This window comes from Chiloscyllium punctatum, chromosome 15 (genome assembly GCF_047496795.1).
Source record: "Chiloscyllium punctatum isolate Juve2018m chromosome 15, sChiPun1.3, whole genome shotgun sequence".
In the NCBI taxonomy this organism is placed as follows: Eukaryota; Metazoa; Chordata; class Chondrichthyes; order Orectolobiformes; family Hemiscylliidae; genus Chiloscyllium; species Chiloscyllium punctatum.
The window spans coordinates 7,912,466-7,933,761 of NC_092753.1; the positions used below are offsets into that span (position 1 = coordinate 7,912,466).

At 43.6% G+C, this 21,296-nt stretch overlaps 1 protein-coding gene and 1 long non-coding RNA gene across 4 annotated transcripts in view; both read right to left on the reverse strand.

The window, feature by feature from the left end:
• rb1 (retinoblastoma 1) overlaps positions 1 to 21,296 on the reverse strand; it is a 206,405-nt gene that overhangs the window by 54,041 nt on the left and 131,068 nt on the right. The window lies entirely within an intron of this gene.
• On the reverse strand, positions 18,436 to 21,239 carry LOC140486026 (uncharacterized). Its single transcript, XR_011962504.1, has 2 exons — positions 20,779 to 21,239; positions 18,436 to 19,304 (listed from the first exon to the last, which is right to left on the reverse strand). It is a non-coding gene; the product is annotated as an uncharacterized lncRNA (long non-coding RNA).

Consider the following 21,296-nt stretch of genomic DNA (forward strand, 5'->3'; position numbering starts at 1 on the left):
TGGTAGTTTAATTAAATTGTGGCAACTCTGGGAACAATGGGGCTCAATATCAGCAGTGAGTAGTGATAAAGGTTGGGGGGATCCTAGAATTCAAAAAAGATGACAGGTGCATTGAAGAACAGTGACATTCAGTAAACTGAAGAGAGACCAAAGGGGCATCTCATCTCTTCAAGTTAATAAAAGGGACCAGAGGCTTGACTTCACTGCAATTGCACATCACCACAAGGCCTTCCTGACTCGCCTCATCAATAGATCCAAGTGACATTGCAATAGGCTAGTTGTAAGGCTCCAGTACAATCAGGTAATTTTGCAGTTTTTATCAGCTTCTGCTCCACCACTACCTGGAATTTGGGCCCATTTCAGCACCAGCTGCTATGGAGCTTTCACTTAAGCTATGGTTTATTTTTGTGGAAATATAATCAATCATTGCCAGTTTAAGAAATTACAAAGCTTTTGTAAATTCGCAGACATTTTTGTCAAACTATGTAACCTTCATACAGCAAAATATATCTTAAGCCCTACATGCCTATCATTACCCTGATAAGCACTGTAAGCATAAACAGCAACCAGTCAGTGCAGTGTTAACCTTTATATGAACTCAGACACTTACTTCCACGTAAAGGGCCAATGTTGGAACAATGTTATGATAGAGTATATCTATTTGGAAGGGAAAGGTTAGGGAACCTGTGCAGTAAAATAAATATATCTTTTAGGTTAATGATACATCCAAGCTGATGTAAAGAAAAATCTTCAGAGACCATGCACAGTTAACATCCTTCAAATTTGTTGCATATGCATCTACATAATGATGGTGAGACACAACACATAATAAGTCTACACTATCTAAAGGTACAAAAATCTAACTGAACAGCATATTATAAAACACAAGTATTAAAACATTTATTTTCATTGTATTGAATTTTCAACTATTGTCATTAAAGACTTTGGGGCAAAGTTTGTAGAACTTTAATGACAGTGAAAGCACCAGTTCTCAATGAACAAAAGGGCTCATCAGAAGACTGGGCTCAGAAGTCAAAGCATCAATGTTCTCCATAACCTAGTCCAAAAAGTTAATGACAAGATGCTCAGAATGCTGTAGGCCTCTGTTTTCAAGAAGTATTGGAAATAATCGTGTTAACCTTTTTGATTACTGCCTCAAGCTGTCCAGGTTGCAAAGCCTGAAACTATAAAGTATTTTTTTCAAAGAGCAGAAACACTATAATAATAACTGAACTTATGAATCATAGTTAGATGACAGCTACAAAGCATTCAACAGGCACCAGCAGACAGGTGGTACAGAAACACCATCAAAAATATCAATCAAGAAAGGTCCAATTTTGTTTTACTTTGAAAAGTGACAAACTGAATCCCAAATTATATCTTCTCCTTTTGGTAGATACACATCCATTGACATTGACAATATCCAGCTAGTCACCTGGTTACTTCTTGCAAAATAATGGCATTATACTAATAGCTACAGGTGAGCATTTAAATGGCATGGTAGGGGCTTCTAAAGATCACTAACAATAGAATAATTAAATCTCCCTTGTAGGGATTTTAGTCAACCTGTTCAGACACTCCTCTGAAGCAAATGGGACTTGAACCTGGGTCTCCTGGCTCATCGTCAGGAATACTACCACTGCACCACAACAGTCCCTTAAGCCCCACTACCCAAAAAGATTGATATCTTCCAATACCAGCCGATCAAAATTTTCAAAAAGCTAAAATTAATGAAAATGGCTCAATCGTTTATACAGAAACATCAATGTCATTTCTCAGAGATACACATATATACAGACAGTACTAGTACATTAAAGCTGGGAGGGCAATCCAAACAATCATTATCAGAGAGTGAGCAAGAATCCATTTGCAAAGCAATGTGAACAGCTTGCAATCAAATTTCAATTTTTCAACTTTATATTCTCCTTTCCCTCAATAAACTCTACACAAAAGCAAACAGAAAAAGGGAGAATATTATTTCTTTTTACTGGAAAAAAAGGAATTGAAAATCTCAAAGATCACCAAGAATGTCTTCAATTAAGGTGATACACTCAGACTTTCTGGCCTTTCCAAGGCAATTCACTGTTCTAGCCTGACCCTGCATCTCACTCAAATAGAGGCAAGCAGGTTCACTCCCAAAAGAGTTGCCCCAAGTCTCAATTAGAAGGCATAATGCAAATCCTGTTCCTCACTCTTTGTGGACTGTCAATGGTCAGGTGATGAATTGAGAACCTCTCCATACAAATTTATAAGAAATCCATTTGCTTGTGGAAGTTAGCAAAGCTATGGTGGTGACGTTAAAAGAATTCCATCCTTCTATAGCTGCATAACAGGAGATGAGGATAAGAACAAACTTTAAAACTTTGACAAGCCTTCTCAAACGACTTGCTGTCTGTTAACTCCATAAGTAACAATCACAATTTATTATATATATTAACATGTCAAAGGACCAAATTCTGCAAGACAAAAAACAGAATGAGTGGGTGGGCAAGAATAAATTAAGAAAGAATTTACACAATAATTTAACACAAAGCAATTGTATCACACATTAATACCCAGTTATTATTTGAATCTGGAATCACAATCATAAATGACCAAAGTAAAAAAACTGTGAATCGCAATCTGTTTCATTTCAGTCAACTTGTTATCCGTCTTAGAATTCACAGTTTTATCATTTTTGAAATATCTGAAGTAGGATCTGAACTTGTGTGTGCCATTTTATTGGATCATTATTATGGAATGAAGAGAAGGGTCAGGAGTTTGATTGATTTTTCCATTTTTTCCATTTGATCAAGAAATTATGCATTTTGGTTCAGCTATAATAGGTATTGTCTCCATCATAGGTAAGTACATTCAAATTCTAGCTACAAATGAAGACTTCTCTAAATGTAGAATTACAAAGAACAAAGATTCAGACACTCTTTATTGAAACAGATAGGACACGTAGGTCCTGGGCCTCCTTCAACGCCTCATATTCTGCCTTGGGACCCTGCCATCACATGGGATAAATGTAGATTTCAACAATTTCCTCATTTCCCCTCCCCCCACATTATCCCAGTCCCAAACCTCCAACTCGGCATCGCTCTCTTGACCTGTCCATCACCTTCTCCCTCACCTTCATCTACCTATCACTTTCTCAGCTCAATCCCACCACCCTCCTATTTATCTTTCAGCCCGGGGCCCACAAGCCTCATTCCTGATGAAGGGTTTATGCCCGGAATGTCAATTCTCCTGCTCCTCGGATGCTGCCTGACCTATTGTGCTTTCCCAGCAATACACTCTCAACTACTTATACAACAGCTTAATTCATAAATGCATCTGATTTGAAGGTGAGCCAGAACCATCAAAGAAACAAGTTGTGAACACACGTTACATCAAGACAAGGAGATGATCAATAAATAGGAAATGAGAGGGAACTGTATGCGCATTGAATGAAAAAAACAAACAAAACTAGGGAGCACACAATTCAATTTTTTGTCTCATTATTTACCTTCCAAAATACAAATTATGCGGCAAGGAATGCTAAATATCTATGCTTGAACATTTCAATCAAGCAAAAGCATAATACCAAAGATCACCCAAACGCATTGTTTACATTTTGTTTACCTCAATTCCATATCAATATTATCAGAATAACATCCTTACTTGACTATCTTTGAAATTCCATTATATAGATGAGACCTTCTAAATGAGGCATTGAGTGTATAGTGATGTACATTCAATGCTAATTCATGCAGTCATTGGAAACAGCTCCAGAATTGTCTCACAACTGAAAGAAAAGCTCAACCAGATAATTTTCTAACAGCCACTAGGTTAGCTAACATTAACCTGCTAAATGAATTGTCGCTAGGATGCGGCTAGCATCCATTAGTTGGTATAGCTCACGTTGTTTGTCAAGCTACCACTTCCTGCAAAAACAGGGTATGTCCCACTTTTAGTGATTCTCCAAGCCATCAGCTTTAATGTCAAATATTTTAAGGACATAGGGATCTTATAGGGGTCTGAGTAACATGGAGAAAGTAAGGTCTGCAGATGCTGGGGATCAGTTGAAAAGTGTGGTGCTGGAAAAGCACAGGTCAGGCAGCATCTGAGGGGCAGGAGAGTTGACGTTTCGTCTTATGAAGACCCTATGCCTGAAATGTTGACTCTGTTGCGCCTTGGATGCTGCCTGACCTTTTGTGCTGTTCTAGTGCCACATTTTTTGAGTCTGAATGACATGACCTATGGAAAGATTTGTGGCAGGATCAGACGATAAGTGTGGTAACAACTATCTCAGTATCATCTTGCACCATCTTTTATTCTTTTCACAAGCGGTGCTGCAAGATTCTCACTTACAGCAGTGAAATGAATATTGAAGGTTAGTAATGTTTATTAAACACCTTCTCAGTGCTACAACTCACCTCACTAATTTTCCAACTGCCATTGTACCTAACTCACTAGACAAGCCAGACATAAGGAAAAATCAATAAGATGACAACTGAGGGTTAGTATTGTTCATTAAACACCTTCCCAATGCTACAACTCACCTCACTAATATTCCAACTACCACTGTACCAAACTCACTAAACGAGTCATACATCAGGTAAAGTCAATAAGGAAACCAGAATGAGTACCTGGTGGAGTCAGGTTGCCACTTCCTCTGAATGATCTCCACACTGTATGTGGACATCATCATCTCAGGGCATACACCATGGCTAGTGGCCACAGGTGCTCCATGTGTACGTACATTGGCATCTGATGTGTGCCAGCTAAGTACCCTGATGGCACGTGATTCACTCACCGGTCACTTCAGCACTTCAATGCTGTATCATGCATAGCACGGTCAACTATCACCAAGGATGGTATGAACTCAGGGGGGGACACCCTCGTGGACTGGACCATGCTGTGTTATTGAGGTGTTTGCTCACTCTCATCCCACCTATATTACAGAATCCCTCCAGTGAGGAGACTGGCCATTTGGCTCAACAAGTCCAACCAACCCTCCACAGAGTATCCCACCCAGACCCATTCCCCTACCCGATTACTTTACATTTACCTCTGACTAATGCACCTAACCTACACATCCCTGAACACTATGGGCAATTTAGATACTCCAAGCATCCTAGTCTTGTATTGATTGCCTGGCCATTTTGTGCTTTTCCCCTCAGCCAGAGACACCATGCTCATATTACTGTTGCCTGGTCTTGTCATTTGGTGCAGACTCAAAATCAGGATGCTTGTCATAGTTGTCAGGAGGCCTTTGTCTTGAGTCCCCAGCATAGTAAGTCAAGGGCAGTTTCCCATCCCAGTCCAGGCCATGTTTGGGGTAATTAGAGTCAGGATCTTCACCTCATAATGGGTGAAATCTCATGGAATAAAAGACAAGCAGGTATTACAGAACATCAAGGTGTGTTGTTGTGGATACATGTGGGGAGATATTCTGTGTGAGTGAGCTGGCATCACAGAGAGCATGCAAGATGAGAGCTGTTGGGGACTGGAGTGGATGAGGGAAAATAGGGAAGATGTGAGGCAGAAAAAGAGGTAATAGTGAGAGCATAGAGCATGAACCTGTGGATTATTTTTTCCTGCAATTTAAGAAAGGGGCGGCACAATGGTTCAATGGTTAGCACTGCTGCCTCACAGTGTCAGGGACATAGACTCAATTCCAGCCTCAGGCGACTGTCTGTGTGGAGTTTGTACATTCTCCCCGTGTCTGTGAGGATTTCCTCTGGGTGCTGCAGTTTCCTCCAACAGTCCCAAAGATGTGAAGGTTAGGTGCTTGTTCATGCTAAATTGCCCATAGTGTTCAGGGATGTGTAGGTTAGGTGCATAGTTAGGGGGAAATGTAGAGTAAAAGGAGAATGGGTCAAGGTGGGTTACTCTTCAGAGGGTTGGGTATGGACTTGCTGGGCCAAAGGGCCTGTTTCCACACTGTAGGGATTCTAATTCTAATACTAAAAATACAGTGGCAGAGGCAGATGCTGGGTATTCCTCCAGATGACTGGGACTGCATTAACATTGGTAGCAACTTCAGACGAGGCTAGTCTGGCCCAGTTATTGTGGCCTCTATTGTGGGTCCTTAGAGAAAAGGAATTGGCCCCATGCTCTGCAGCAGCACCTCAAGGATCCAGCTCACCAAGTACAGCATCAACCAAATGTCAGAACCCATGCAGGGCAACTACAGACAGATGGTGCTTGTCTGAGTGCACAACATACAGATTTTTAGGGATAGGGCAGGTGCAAAGAATACTGGTGAACTGCGGGATATCTGCTAAGTGGCAAGATGGGTGGAAATTGGACATGAGAGATGCCATGGGGCCAACAAGATAGAATTTGCTCAGCCTCGAGGCAAGAAACCTCCAAATAAATTTAATGCAACTTGGACTTGGACAAACGAAAATGTAACATTCTTTTTATTGGGTTGCACCTCAGAGCTGACAACTGGAATCCAACTACAAGACCAATATAAAAGTGGGTGCTATGATTTGTTAGTCAACAGCTGTCCGAGGATTCAAGACCTGGTCATAATGACATGGGGTGTTTGACAATATAAATCTAGCTAAGACATGCAAATGTTTTTGAATCTTAAGAGTAAAAAGAACACTTAGCCAAACAAATCTTTGTTGGTGCTGCACGGTCAATTTGAGTAAAATGAAGTGGCTGTTACAGTGGCTGAGTGAATAGGCAGTGGAGGGAATTTAGGGTTGGTAATCAGGGCCTTGCTCTAATGTGTGAAGGCTAAAAGGACAATGTTGTATGTCTGGAATTTTCTTACCATATGTAGGACTGCTTACACAATTTCAGTACAGACATGTTTATAAACAGATACTGCAGATAAGAAAAACTGATCATCAGGCCAAACCAGACCAGTTTTAGGCACATGTTATTTATATGATGCAATGTCAACTCTGAATAAGCTTACAAGGAAGCTTAAAGTTCCATTGCATTAATAAATGAAACCAAGAATGAACAAACCAATTTTTAACCAGGATGTATTCCAATGTCTAACTTCCTATACTTAAGTCCATATTTTGCAGCACTACCTGACGACAAGAATATAAATCTATGCTACATCTTCATTTTCTTAGGATACCCCAAAGTGCTTCCCAGTTAATGAGTTATTTTGAAGTGGAGCTTTTGTTGACTCCAATGGCAACATGATCACTATTTTGTGCAGAGCATGTTTCCTCAAGCAGCAAAACTCAAAACACAGTACCAAAATGGAGTTGTTAGAGGGGGAACCAAATGTCCACAAAGTAATAATTATGGTAAAATGTACAGTGCATAAAAAGACTGAACATAGAAAGTACACATTGACTAGACAAAGAACAAAACTGACAGACAACCACAGCTTCACTGAGCCCAGGATACAGTGTAGTGCATACGGGCAACTTTATTAATAAACAGTTTACATTATAGACAGTTTCAAGTCTGAAGTAATTGATCTGGGTGTTTCGATCAAAATGTATTTTCTTTAATAATTTAGCTTGGTTTCATGCTGCAATCAGATGACGATGGGTGAAATCAGCTTTCCTCTTACGTCATCTCAGTCAGTTGTAAGAAATATGTTTAATTATTTTTAGTAGATAGTTATATCACACTTCTAATAAATGTAGTTTGCTAAATCAAAATGAAGAAGTGATCCAGAGGAGGTTAGAGACAAAAAAAACTGCAGAATCCAAAGTAGGCAAACAGAGGGCTGGAAGAACCCAGCAAGCCCGGCAGCATCAGCTGGTGGAGAAGTAAATGTCCAGAGTACTAAAACTTCTTCAGGACTGAAGAAGGGTTTATAGCCAAAACGCTGACTTCTCCACCTCCTGAAGCTGCCTGGCTCATTGTGTTCTTCCAGCCCCTTGTTTGTTTACTATTCTGAAAAGGACTGGGAGCAGTTTAGATTTTTAAAGACAAACGTAGGTCCTTTTTGGCCAGAAACAGGGTAGGTTACAAGGAGTAAGGAGATGGCAGACCAATAAATACATATTTTGGTTAAACATTCACAAAGTAGTTCACAAATAATATCTTAAAAATGTTGGGGAACAGAGTCTAGTGACAAAGAGAAACTGAAGGAAATCAGTGTTAGTAGGAAAATGGTGAAGGGGTCATTTAGGCAATTGAAGGCTGATCAATCCCCAGGGTCTGAAAATCTACACCCCAAAGTACTGGAGTGCCACAAGGATCAGTGCTGGGTCCACTACTTTTCATCATTTATATAAATGATTTGGATGTGAGCATCAGAGGTATAATTAGTAAGTTTGCTGATGACACCAAAATTGGAGGTGTAGTAGACAGCGAAGAAGGTTACCTCAGATTACAGCGGGATCTTGATCAGATGGGCCAACGGGCTGAGAAGTGGCCGATGGAGTTTAATTTAGAGAAATGCGAGGTGCTGCATTTTGGGAAAGCAAATCTTAGCAGGACTTCTACACTTAATGGTAAGAGATCCTAAGGAGTGTTGCTGAACAAACAGACCTTGGAGTGCAGGTTCATAGCTCCTTGAAAGTGGAGTTGCAGGTAGATAGGATAGTGATGGAGGCATTTGGAATGCTTTCCTTTATTGGTCAGAGTACAGAAGCTGGGAGGTCATGTTGCAGCTGTACAGGACATTGGTTAGGCCACTGTTGGAATATTGCGTGCAATTCTGGTCTCCTTCCTATCGGAAAGATGTATTGAAACTTGAAAGGGTTCAGAAAAAATTTACAAAGATGTTGCCAGGGTTGGAGGGTTTGAGCTGTAGGGAGAGGTTGAACAAACTGGGGCTGATTTCCCTGGAGCGTCAAAGGCTGAGGGGTGACCTTATAGAGGTTTACAAAATTATGAGGGGCATGGACAGGATAAATAGACAAAGTGTTTACCGGGGATCGAGGAGTCCAGAACTAGAGGGTATAGGTTTAGGGGGAGAGGGGAAAGATATAAAAGAGACCTAAGGGGCAACTCTTTCACGCCGAGGGTGGTACGTGCATGGAATGAGCTGCCAGAGGATGTGATGGAGGCTGATACAATTGCAACATTTAAGAGGCATTTGGATGGGTACATGAATAGGAAGGGTTTGGAGGGATATGGGCTGGGTGCTGGCAGGTGGGACGAGATTGGGTTGGAATATCTGGTCGGTATGGACGGGTTGGACCGAAGGGTCTGTTTCCATGCTGTACATCTCTACGACTCTATGACATCTGCTGGTCATATACATAGGAGTCTTTCTTCTCTATGAATTTCCATGAGTGACAAGGTCTGCCATTTTGCTTTAACTAATATATTAAAACTCAAGTTAGGCATATCGTTGCATCAGTTAAATTAAAAAAAAAGGAAATTCATTCTGCACAGAAAAAAATTATGCATTTCACAATCACAGCGAAAATATGAAACAGATAAGGGTGTTCAAGGTTTTGAGAATAATATTGCTTTCATGGGATGAGATGGGAATGGAAGCACTCAAGTACACTAAGGGCACTAGGAAGCTTGGAGGAACAGAAGGATCTTGGGGTGCTTGCCCACAAATCCCTGAAGGTATGGGCACAGAGGGCACTATCCTTTATCAGTTAGGGCACAGATTATAACAGCAGGGAAATTATAATGGAGCTAGACAGAACTTTGGTTAGGCCACAGCTGGAGTACTGTCTGCAGTGATGGTCTAGTGGTATAGCATTAAACTATGAATTCAGAGCCTCAGCCAATGTTCTGGAGTCCTGGGTTTGAATCCCACCATGGCATCTGGTGGAATTCAAATTCAATTTTTAAAAATCTGGAATTGAGAATTTGCCCAAACGAAACCACTGTCGATTGTCCGAAAAACACATTTGGTTCACAGATTCCTTCGGGGAATGAATCTACTAGCCTCACCTGGTCGGGCCCACCTGTGACTTGACTCTCAAATATCCTGCGAAATGGCCTAGCAAGCCACTCAGTTCTAACAACTGCTCTGAAGTCTCAAAAAGGAAATGAAACATCTGGCAGGGACCTAGGCACTGGAAACGACAATGTCAAAAAAAGCCCTGTTGACACTGCAAAGTCCTCCTTACTAACATCTGGGGGCTAGTGTCAAAATTGGGAGAATTGTCTCAAAGACAAGTGTAGCAACATCCTGACATAGTCATACTCACAGAGTCATTCCTTACAATTTCCTAGCCAACTCCATCAAAGTTCCAGATATGTCTTATCCCACTGACAGCACAAATCCCGCACAGGTAGTGGCACAAAGGTACATATTCGGGAAGGAGTTATTCACTGTAGACTCCGGACCTCAAAGTCGAATGGTATCAGATTAACAACGGACATGGAAAGCTCCTGCTGGACACTATATACTGTCATCTCACAGCTGATGAATCAATATTCTTCCATGTTGAACAATACAAGAAGGAAATACTTAGGCTGGCAAGGGCACAAAATGTACTCTGGGTAGAGGATTTCAAGTCCACCACCAAGAATGGCTCAGCAGCAGCACTACCGATTGTTCTGGTTGGGACCTAAAATACATAATTGTTATACGAGGTCCACGGCAGATGGTGAAGGAAACAACAAAAGGGAAAGACATACTTGGCCTCATGCTTACCAATCTGCCAGCTGCAGGTGCATCTATCCATGCAAGTGACCATCATGCAGTCCTTGTGGAGACGAAGTCCTGCCTTCACATTGAGAAGACTCTCCATCATACTTGTGACACTAAATGGAACTGATTTCAAACAGGTCTAGCAACTCATAACTGGTGATCCATAAAGAGCTTTCGGTCATCAACAGCAGCAGAATTGTACTCCAAAATGTACTCTCAGCCTAGCATATTCCTGCTCAACCATTTCTATCAAGCCAGGGAATCAATCCTGCTTCAATGGAGAATACAGGAGGGCATGTCAGAAGTAATACCAGGCATACCTCAAAATGAAGTGTCAACCTGGTGGAGTTATCAAGCAGGACTACTTGCATGCAAAACAGGATAAGCAGCAAAATGACAGAGCTAAGTAATCCTACAACCAACAGATCAGATCTGAGCTCGGTAGTCCCCCCCCCATCCAGCTGTGAGTGATGATGGATAATTAAACAACTCACTGGAGGCGGTGCCTCCACAAATATCCCCATCTTTAATGGTAGAACAGCCCAAGATATCATTGCAAAAGATAAGGCTGAAGCATTGCAAAAACCTTCAGCCAGAAGTGCTGAGTGAAAGATCCATCTCAGCCTCCTCCAGTTCTTCCCAACATTATGGATGTCGCTCTTCAGCTAGTTCAATTTATTCCACATGACATCAAGAAATGGTTGGAGGCACTGGATACAGCAAAGGCTTTGAGCCCTGACATAGTAGTGAAGAATTGTGCTTCAGAACTCACTGCTCCCCTCGCCAAGCTGTTCCAGCACAACTGCAACACAAGTATGTATCCAGCAATGTGGGAAATTGCTCAGTTATGTCTTGTACATTAAAGAACTGGGCAAATCTAACTTGGCTAATTACTACCCCATCAGTCCGCTCTTGATCATCAATAAAGCAATGGAAAGTGTCATCAACAGTGCTATCAAGCAACACATACTCAGCAATATGCTGCTCTATGAAGCGCAGTTTGGGTTCAACCAGGGCCGCTCAGTTTCTGACCTCCTTAGAGCCGTAGTTCAAACATTAACAAAAGAGTTGAATTCCAGAGTGGAGGTGAGAATTACAGTCCTTGGCATCAAGACCATATTTGATCAAGTGTGGTATGTGAGGCATGGGATAGAGGGAAATTTGGCCAATTGGATAGAAAACTGGCTAACTGGTCGAAGGCAGGGAGTGGTGGTAGATGGTAAATATTCAGCCTGGAGCCCAGTTACAAGTGGAGTTCCGCAGGGATCAGTTCTGGGTCCTCTGCTGTTTGTAATTTTTATTAATGACTTAGATGAGGGAGTCGAAGGGTGGGTCAGTAAATTTGCAGATGATACGAAGATAGGTGGAGTTGTGGACAGTGAGGAGGGCTGTTGTCGGCTGCAGAGGGACTTAGATATGATGCAGAGCTGGGCTGAGGAGTGGCAGATGGAGTTCAACCCTGCCAAGTGTGAGGTTGTCCATTTTGGAAGAACAAATAAGAATGCGGAATACAGGGTTAATGGTAGGGTTCTTAGTCAGATGGAGGAACAGAGGGATCTTGGGGTCTATGTACATAGATCTTTGAAGGTTGCCACTCAGGTGGATAGAGTTTGTAAGAAGGCCTATGGAGTATTATCGTTCATTAGCAGAGGGATTGAATTCAAGAGTCGTGAAGTGATGTTGCAGCTGTACAGGACTTTGGTTAGGCCACAGTTGGAGTACTGTGTGCAGTTCTGGTCGCCTCACTTTAGGCAAGATGTGGAAGCGTTGAAGAGGGTGCAGAGAAGATTTACAAGGATGTTGCCTGGAATGGAGAGTAGGTCGTACGAGGATAGGTTGAGAGTTCTCGGCCTTTTCTCGTTGGAACGGCGAAGGATGAGGGGTGACTTGATAGAGGTTTATAAGATGATCAGAGGAATAGATAGAGTAGACAGTCAGAAACTTTTTCCCCGGTACAACAGAGTGTTACAAGGGGACATAAATTTAAGGTGAAGGGTGGAAGGTATAGGGGAGATGTCAGGGGTGGGTTCTTTACCCAGAGAGTGGTGGGGGCATGGAATGCACTGCCCGTGGGAGTGGTAGAGTCAGAATCATTGGCGACCTTTAAGCGGCATTTGGATAGGTACATGGATGGGTGCTTAATCTAGGTTAGAGGTTCGGCACAACATCGTGGGCCGAAGGGCCTGTTCTGTGCTGTATTGTTCTATGTTCTATGTTCTATGTATCAAGGAGCCATAGCAAAAGTGGAATCAATGGATATCAGGGGCAAACTCTCTACTGGTGGGAGTCATACCTGGCACGAAGGAAAATAGTTATGTTTACTGAAGGTTAGTCATCTTCGTTTCAGGACATCTCTGCACAAGTTCCTCAGGGTAGTGTCCTAGACCCAACCATCATCAATGACGTTCCCTCCATCATAAAGGTCAGAAGTGGGGTTGATTGCACAATGTTCAGTACCATTTGCGACTGTGCAGATACTGAAATGCAAGAAGACCTGGGCAATATCTAGGCTTGTAGGAGAAAGTGAGGACCGCAGATGCTGGAGATCAAAGCTGAAAATGTGTTGCTGGAAAAGCGCAGCAGGTCAGGCAGCATCCAAGGAGCAGGAGAATCAACATTTCTGGCATGAGCCTGAAGAAGGGCTCATGCCCGAAACGTTGATTCTCCTGCTCCTTGGATGCTGCCTGACCTGCTGCACTTTCCCAGCAACACATTTTCAATATCTAGGCTTGGACAGACAAATTTCAAGTAACATCCACGCCACACAAATGCCAGGCAATGACCATCTTCAATAAAGAGACAATCTAAAAAGCATCCCTTGACATTCAATGGTGTCACCTACACTGAATCCCCCACTATCAAAATGCTGGAGTTACCACTGACCAGGAAGGCAATTGTTTTTGTAGCGAATCCACAGTGACTACAACAGCAGGTCAGAGGCCAGGAATACAGTGGTGAGTAACTGATCTCCTGGCTCCCCTATGCCTGACCACCATCTCCAAGGCACAGGTCAGGAATGTGACAGAAAATACTACATTTACGTAGATGAGTGCAGCTCCAACAACATTCAAGAAGCTTAACACCATCCAGGACAAAGCAGCCCACTTGACTGGCACCACATCCCTCCACCACTGATGCTCAGTAGCAGCATAAGTGTCCATGGCCTATGGATGCACTGCAGATATTTGTCAAAGATCCTTAGACAGTACCTTCCAAACCTCCCACTTCTTCCATCTAAAAGATCAAAAAGCTGCAATTTTTTAAAATCATTTTTGGCAATTTAAATCAAACGGGATGGAAGCTAGGGCAGTTGTATGATCCTCTTGGAGGATGTGGGACGTAGGTGTCCCTGTTGACTTCACCTGCAAGTGCACCTAACTCCAGCTCCTCACAGACCGTTTTAGGGAACTGGAGCTGAATGAACTTTGGATTATTTGGAAGGCTGAGGGGGTGATAGAAAGGGATTTAGAAGGAGATAGTCACACCTAACGAACAGAATAAAGGTAGCTGGGTGACCATCAGGAGAGAGAAACTGAATATGTAGTCAGTGCAGGTATCCCCTGTGGCTGTTCGCTTTAATAGTAAGTATACCGCTTTGGATACTGTTGGGGAGGGGGAATGACCTACAAAGGGAAAATCACAGCGGCCAGGTCTCTGGCACTGAACTTAGCTCTATGGCTCAGAAGGGAAGGTTTTGGGTTGGAGGGGTGGGTGGGGTGAACAGGAGAACAATAGTCATCGGGAGTTTCACAGCAGAATAGACAGGAGATTCTGTAGTCATGAACGAAACTCCTGGATGGTATGTTGCTTCCCAGGTGCCAGGGTCAGGGATGTCTCGGATCGGGTCTACAGGATTCTTAAGGGGAAGGATGAGCAGCGAGAAGTCTTGGTACACATCTGTACCAATGACATTGCTAGGAAAAGGGATGTGGACACGAAAAGTGAATATAGGGCGTTAGCTTGGAAGCTAAAAGGCAGCACGAGCAGAGTAGTAATCTCAGGATTGCTACTGGTGCCACAGGCTAGTGAGGCTAGGGACAGAGAGAGAGTGCAGATGAACATGTGGCTGCACCGCTGATGTAGGAGGGAGGGCTTCAGATATGTGGATCATTGAGATACCTTCTGGGGAAGGTGGGCCCTGTAAAGGAAGGATAGGTTGCACCTGAACTGGAGGGGTACCAATATCCTGGGTGGGAGGTTTGCTAGAGCCCTTTGGGAGGGTTTAAACTAGCTCGGCAGGGGAAATGGGAACAGCAGCAATGGATCAGAGGATGGAGTAGCTGGTGAATAGGCAACTACAGTGTACAGAGAGTCTATGAGGAAGGACAGACAGTTGATATGGCAAAATTGCATCACTGTGATGGGTTGAAGTGTCTATTTTAACGCAAGGAAGTGTCAGGAACTTAGAGCGTGGATCAATACTTGCAGCTACGATGTTGTGGCCATTATGGAGACTTAGATATCATGGGAACAGGAATGATTGTTGGATATGTTGGGGTTTAGATGTTCAAGAGGAATAGAGGGAGGTAAAAGAGGTGGGGGACTGGCGTTGCTGATCAGGGATAGTATCACAGCTGCAGAGAGGGAGGTCATCGAGGAGGGTTTGTCTACTAAATCAGTATGGGTGGAAGTCAGATTCAGCAAAGGAGCAGTTACTTTATTGGAAGTTTTCTGTAGACCCCTCAGTAGCAACAGAGACATGGAGGAGCAGATTGGAAGGCAAAGTTTGGAAAGGTGAAGCAGTAACAAGGTTGTCGTCATGGGTGACTTCAACTTCCCTAATATTGATGGGAACCTCCTTAGTGCAATTTGTTTGAATGGAGCAGACTTTGATACGTGCGTCCAGGAAGGATTCCTGACTCAAAATGCAGATGGGCCAACTAGAGGGGTGACCATATTGGATTTGGTGCTTGGCAACGAACTAGGTTAGGGGTCAGATCTCTCGGTGGGAGAGTATTTCGGTGATAGTGATCACAACTCCCTGACCTTTACAACACTCATGGAGGGACAGGAACAAATGATTTGGGAAAGTATTTAATTGGGGGAGAGGGAATTAATGCTCTTAGGCAGGAATGGAGGAGCATAAACTGGGGACAAATATTCCCAGGGAAATGCACAACATAAATGTGGAGGTTATTTAGGGAGCACTTTCTGTGAGTGCTGAATAGGTTTGTCTTACTGAGGCAAGGAAGGGATGGTAGGGTGAAGGAACCTAGGATGATAAAAGATGTGGAACATCTAATCAAGAGGAAGAAGGAAGCTTACTGAAGGTTGAGGATGCAAGGATCAGACAGGGCTCTAGAGGGTTACAAGGTAGCCAGGAAGGAACTAAAAAAAAATGGACTTAGAAGAGCTAGAAGGGGGCATGAAAAAGCTTAGACCAATAAGATTAAAGAAAACCCCAAGGCATTCTACGCTTCTGTGAGGAACAAGAAGATGGCCAAAGTGAGGGTAGGGCCGACCAGGTATTGTGCCTGGAGTTGTAAGTGGTAGGGGAGGTCCCTAATGAATACTTTGCTTCAGTATTCACTAGCGAGAGGGACCTTGTCGTTTGTAAGGACGATGTGAAACAGACCGATACGCTCCAACAGATTGACGTTAAGGAGGAGGATGTGCTGGAAATTTTGAAAAATAAAGGATAGTTAAGTCTCCTAGGCTAGCCAAGATATATCCTAGGTTACTACAGGAAGCAAGGGAAGAGATTGTTTCACCTTTGGCGATGAACTTTGCACCCACATTGTCCACTGGAGTAGTATCAGATGATTGGAGAGTGGCAAATGTTATTCCCTGTTCAACAAAGAGAATAGGGATAATCCTGGGAATTACAGACCAGTCTTACATTGGTAGTGGGCAAATTATTGGAGAGACAGGATTTATGATTATTTGGAAAAGCATAGCTTGATTACAGACAATCAGCATGGCTTTGAGAGGGACAGGTCATGCCTCACAAGCCTTATTGAATTCTTTGAGGATGTGACAAAACACTGATGAAGAGAAGAGCAATGGATTTGGTGTACACGGAGTTTAGCAAGGTGTTTGACAAGGTTCCCCATGCTCGTCTCATTCAGAAAGTAAGGAGGCATGGGATACAGGGAAATCTGGCTGGCCCACAGAAGACAGAGAATGGTAGTGGATGAGAAGTATTCAGCCTGGGGTTTGGTGACCAGTGGTGTCCCACAGGGATCTGTTCTGGGACCTCTGCTCTTTGTGATTTTTATAATTGACTTGGATGAGGAAGTGGAAAGGTGAGTTAGTAAGTTTGATGATGACACGAAGATTCGTGAAGTTGTGGATAGCTTGGAGGGCTGTTGCAATGGGACACAGAGTCATAGAGATGTATAGCATGGAAACAGACCCTTCGGTCCAACCCATCCATGCCGACCAGATATCCCAACCCAATCTAGTCCCACCTGCCAGCACCCTCCAAACCCTTCCTATTCATATACCCATCCAAATGCCTCTTAAATGTTGCAATTGTACCAGCCTCCACCACATCCTCTGGCAGCTCATTCCATACACGTGCCACCCTCTGCGTGAAAAAGTTGCCCCTTTGGTCTCTTTTATACCTTTCTCCTCTCACCCTAAACCTATACCCTCTAGTTCTGGACTCCCCGACTCCAGGGAAAAGACTTTGTCTATTTATCCTGTCCATGCCCCTCATAATTTTGTAAACCTTTATAAGGACACCCCTCAGCCTGCGATGCTCCAGGGAAAACAGCCCCAGCCTGTTCAGCCTCTCCCTATAGCTTGGATCCTCCAACCCTGGCAACATCCTTGTAAATCTTTTCTGAACCCTTTCAAGTTTCACAACATTTTTCCGATAGGAAGGAGACCAGAATTGCATGCAATATTCCAACAGTGGCCTAACCAATGTCCTGTACAACCGCAACATGACCTCCCAACTCCTGTACTCAATACTCTGACCAATAAAGGAAAGCCTTCTTCACTATCCTATCTACCTGTGAATCCACTTTCAAGGAGCTATGAACCTGCATTCCAAGATCTCTTTGTTCAGCAACACTCCCTAGGACCTTACCATTAAGTGTATAAATCCTGCTAAGATTTGCTTTCCCAAAATGCAGCACCTCGCATTTATCTGAATTAAACTCCATCTGTCACTTCTCAGTCCATTGGCCCATCTGGTCCAGATCCTGTTGTAATCTGAGGTAACCCTCTTCGCTGTCCACTATACCTCCAATCTTGGTGTCAGCTGCAAACTTATTAACTATACCTCTTATGCTCGTATCCAAATCATTTATGTAAATGACAAAAGGTAGAGGGCCCAGCACCGATCCTTGTGGCACTCCACTGGTCCCAGGCCTCCAGTCTGAAAAACAACCCTCCACTACCACCCTTTGTCTTCTACCTTTGAGCCAGTTCTGTATCCAAATGGCTAGTGCTCCCTGTATTCCATGAGATCTAAGCTTGCTAATCAGTAAACAGGATGCAGAGCTGGGCTAATAAGTGGCAGATGGAGCTAAACCTGGAAAAGTGTGAAGTAATTCACTTTGAAAAGTCAAATTTGAATGCAGATTTTAGGATTAAAAGGTAGGATTCTTGGCAGTATGGAGGAACAGACGGACCTTGGGGTCCCCTGTCCATGGATCTCTCAAAGTTGACACCCAAGTTAATAGGTTTGTTAAGAAGGCGTATGGTGTGTTGGTGCCCATTAAGAGGGGGATTGCGTTTAAGAGCTGCAAGATTATGCTGCAGCTCTATAAAGCCCTGGTTAGACTACACTTTGGACTATTGTGTTCAGTTCTGGTTGCCTCATTATAGGAAGGATGTGGAAGCTTTAGAGGGTGCAGAGGAGATTTACCAGGATGCTGCCTGGACTGGAGGGCATGTCTTTTGAATTGGAGATGCCGGTGTTGGACTGGGGTGTACAAAGTTAAAAATCACACAACACCAGGTTATAGTCCAACAGGTTTAATTTGGAAGCACACTAGCATTCGGAGTGACGCTCCTTCATCAGGTGCTGGTGGAGGGCTCGATCGTAACACAGAATGTATAGCAAAAATTTAGTATGATGTAACTGAAATTATACAATGAAACATTGATTGTCTGTTAAGCCTTTCATCTGTTAGAATACAGTGATTGTTTCATTTCTTTCATGTGTAAATCACAAAACCTTTTTTTTTAAAGTTGCATTCTTGGGTTAGCTGTTAACAATGGTTCTGGATTAGTGGTGCTGGAAGAGCACAGCAGTTCAGGCAGCATCCAAGGAGCTTCGAAATCGACGTTTCAGGCAAAAGTCCTTCATCATGAATAAAGGCAGTGAGCCTGAAGCATGGAGAGATAAGCTAGAGGAGGGTGGGGGTGGGGAGAGAGTAGCATAGAGTACAATGGGTGAGTGGGGGAGGGGATGAAGGTCAGGGAGGAGAGGGTGGAGTGGATAGGTGGAAAAGGAGATAGGCAGGTAGGACAAGTCCAGACAAGTCATGGGGACATTGCTGAGCTGGAAGTTTAGAACTAGGGTGAGGTGGGGGGAGGGGGGGGGTGGGGAGAAGGGGAAATGGGGTAACTGTTGAAGTCCACATTGATGCCCTGGGGTTGAAGTGTTCCGAGGCGGAAGATGAGGCGTTCTTCCTCCAGGCATCTGGTGGTGAGGGAGCGGCGGTGAAGGAGGCCCAGGACCTCCATGTCCTCGGCAGAGTGGGAGGGGGAGTTGAAATGTCGGGCCACGGGGCGGTGTGGTTGATTGGTGCCGGTGTCCCGGAGATGTTCCCTAAAGTGCTCTGCTAGAAGGCGCCCAGTCTCCCCAATGTAGAGGAGACCGCATCTGGAGCAACAGATACAATAAATGATATTAGTGGATGTGCAAATAAAACTTTGATGGATGTGGAAGGCTCCTTTAGGGCCTTGGATAGAGGGGAGGGAGGTGGTGTGGGCGCAGGTTTTACAGTTCCTGCGGTGGCAGGGGAAAGTGCCAGGATGGGAGGGTGGGTTGTAGGGGGGCGTGGACCTGACCAGGTCGTCACGGAGGGAACGGTGTTTGCGGAAGGCGGAAAGGGGTGGGGAGGGAAATATATCCCTGGTGGTGGGGTCTGTTTGGAGGTGGCGGATGATTTGGTTTATGCGAAGGTTGGTAGGGTGGAAGGTGAGCACCAGGGGCGTTCTGTCCTTGTTACGGTTGGAGGAGTGGGGTCTGAAGGCGGAGGTGCGGGACGTAGACGAGATGCGTTGGAGGGCATCTTTAACCACGTGGTCTCTAAAGAAGGAGGCCATCTGGTGTGTTCTGTGGTGGAACTGGTCCTCCTGGGAGCAGATCCGGCGGAGGCGGAGGAATTGGGAATACGGGATGGCATTTTTGCAAGAGATAGGGTGGGAAGAGGTGTAATCCAGGGAGCTGTGGGAGTCGGTGGATTTGTAAAAAATGTCAGTGTCAAGTCGGTCGTCATTAATGGAGATGGAGAGGTCCAGGAAGGGGAGGGAGGTGTCAGAGATGGCCCAGGTAAATTTAAGGTCAGGGTGGAATGACATTATGTTCAACATATTGTCTAGCTATCACCATTGTTAACAGCTAACCCGAGAATGCAACTTTAAAAATAAGTTTTGTGATTTACACATGGAAGAAATGAAACTATCACGGTATTCTAACAGATGAAAGGCTTAACAGACAATCAATGTTTCAATGTATAATTTCAGTTACATCACACTGTAAATTTTTGCTATAAATTCTGTGTTATGATCGAGCCCTCCACTATCACCTGATGAAGGAGCATTGCTCCAAAAGCTAGTGTGCTTCCAATTAAACCTGTTGGATTATAACCTGGTGTTGTGTGATTTTTAACTAAGTCTTATGAAGGTTGAGAAAGCTAGGGCATTTCTTATTGGAGTGAAAAAGGATGAGAGGTGACTTGATCGAGGTGAACAAGGCAATGAGAGGCATAGATAGAGTGGACAGCTGGAGACATTTTCCCAGGGCATTATTTTAAGGTGATTAGAGGAACGTTTAGGGGAGATATCAGTGATAAGTGCTTTAGATAGAGAGTGGTGGGTATGTGGAATGCACTGCCAGCAGTGGTAGTAGAGTCAGAGACATTAGGGACATTTATGCGACTCTTGAATAGGCAAATGGATGATCGTAAAATGTCGGCTATGTAGGTTAGTTTGATCTTAAGAGTATGATAAAAGGTCGGTACAACATCGAGGGCTGAAGAGCTTGTTTTACTGTTCTATATTCTACTTTACTGTTCTATATTCGTTCACAGTGGGAACATCACAACCTGCAAGTTCCCCTTCAAGCCACTCACCATCTTGACTTGTAAATGTACCACTGTTTCTTCCTTGTCATGATCAAAATTCTGGAATTCCTTTCCTAACTGACTTACGAGTCTACCAACAGTACATGCAGCGGATCAACGAGACAGCTCACGGCCACCTTCTCAAGTGTCACAAATACTGACCAGTCAGCAACGCCCACGTTCTCCCATTAAACAAATTTAAAGCTGGTGTACAAGTACCTGCAAGCTGCTTATATCTGAATTAAGATAACCACATCAAACCTTATTAAGATTAAAAATATTCAGCACTTAAATAGTTAACAGATTGGGGATCCGTGCAGTTAAGTATTTGCTGGCCCTGAAGGTATCCGGTCCGCACTCTACATTGCACAGCCAAGAAAAAATGGGCTGATCCTGTTCGTTTTCGTCCAATTCTAATCATGTTCCTATGACATAATGTATTTGCATGCCTGATTCACCAATAGCATTGTTCTTCCCTGGGTTTCCACCCAGCCAATGTTCACGAGGTTGAGATACATTATCTGAAT